The following is a 1332-nucleotide window of genomic DNA, read 5'->3' as shown; positions in this document are numbered from 1 at the left end:
CAAGTGGAATAATTCACAACCAGCAGATGTGTCTAGGAAGATACAAGCGAATTATTAGCATCCACAATTGACAAGCGTGCTGTTATTAGTGCGCAGGAAGCACCCTCCTCCCACGCCTACACTTAATTTAGAAACAGTACAAGTGTTCCTGTAAGATTCTCAAGCCTATGTCGGAAAGATCTGCCTTGCGCTGAGTTCACGTAAATTCCACTGCACATTCCTATTCTTTGCATGCAGTCAGCTGCTACTGGTGTTGTTAGTTGTGACTGCTGATAACAGATGCCGTAGCAATCAATTCATGGAGTGAGTTGTATGTTTTGCGGTAGTCTGTCTCTGACAAGCAAGCACAGGTGACATAGGTGCGAACACAGGAAGCTTGCAGACCCTCGCTGCCTGCAGACACCGAGCAGCCACACTAGGAGGGCGGCCTAAGCCGTAGGCGAAATGTGCTCATTCGCTTTGGCGCGACGTCGAACTATAAATAATGCTGTCACTAGCGTGAGCGTCGTGGAAAGTCGGAAAAGTCGGCTGCGAGGGTGAGTGCCAAGTTTGGGGAGCGTTTCGTAGTATGCGCAGTGCAATGGAGACGCGGAAACTTATTGTGGCTCAGTGTTTTGCAGTTGGACGACAAGATTGGTACACAGTAGTAAAGAGCGAGGCACTGAGTTGGCATGAATAATGGAGTGCACAATGGGGCTCGAGATGTGTTTGTTACCTCAGGTGCTGTATGATTGTCGTCAAGGAGTGAAAACGGAGCAATTTGTGACGGCTCTTTGAATTTAAGACGTTAAAAACAGACGGAATTTGCATTTGTAATACCAGAGCATCGAAACTACTTGGAACTTTTGTGTATATGAACGGGTCCGCGCCTTTGTACTCTGCTCCCTTCACCGCTACAAACCAACCAACCATCGTGTCCGTGCGCATCTGAGTCGCAAAGAATGGGGAATAGCGCAGTATGCTCGTGCATGGGGCGTAGCTCAGTTGGTAGAGCGTTCGCTTGGCAAGTGAAAGGTCCAGGGTTCAAGCCGCGGCGCCACAGTATTTTGTTGTCAGTGCATGGTAAGTGTTGATCGCGGCGAACCTAAAGGCACGCAAGATGTTGCAAAGCCAGCGTCACAGACTGATATGATGTATACTGACGTAAGGAGAGCAAGATGTAAGTGTGGGGACCGGCTGTTATCGAGGTGTCATCGAGTGCAGATCTGTCTTAGGTATCGCGGCTTAACCTCATTGAAGTCTAGAGGGTGGACAACACGTTGGTCTTACTCAGAGCGGTGTCCGAATTCTATTATCGACGTTATACGTGCCACTTTCATTGTGGCCAACTAC

The 1332-nt window shown here is 48.7% G+C and overlaps 1 non-coding gene across 1 annotated transcript; it reads left to right on the top strand.

Annotated features, from left to right (window-relative positions):
• The first annotated feature begins 969 nt into the window (after nt 1–969).
• On the top strand, nt 970–1042 carry Trnaa-ggc (transfer RNA alanine (anticodon GGC)). Its single transcript has one exon. It is a non-coding gene; the product is annotated as a tRNA-Ala (tRNA).
• Nucleotides 1043–1332: the final 290 nt, after the last annotated feature.

The sequence above is a fragment of the Schistocerca gregaria genome, chromosome 9, assembly GCF_023897955.1.
Source record: "Schistocerca gregaria isolate iqSchGreg1 chromosome 9, iqSchGreg1.2, whole genome shotgun sequence".
Taxonomy (NCBI): Eukaryota; Metazoa; Arthropoda; class Insecta; order Orthoptera; family Acrididae; genus Schistocerca; species Schistocerca gregaria.
The sequence above is the reverse complement of the archived record's forward strand: the minus strand, read 5'-3'. Positions and strand labels throughout refer to the sequence as shown.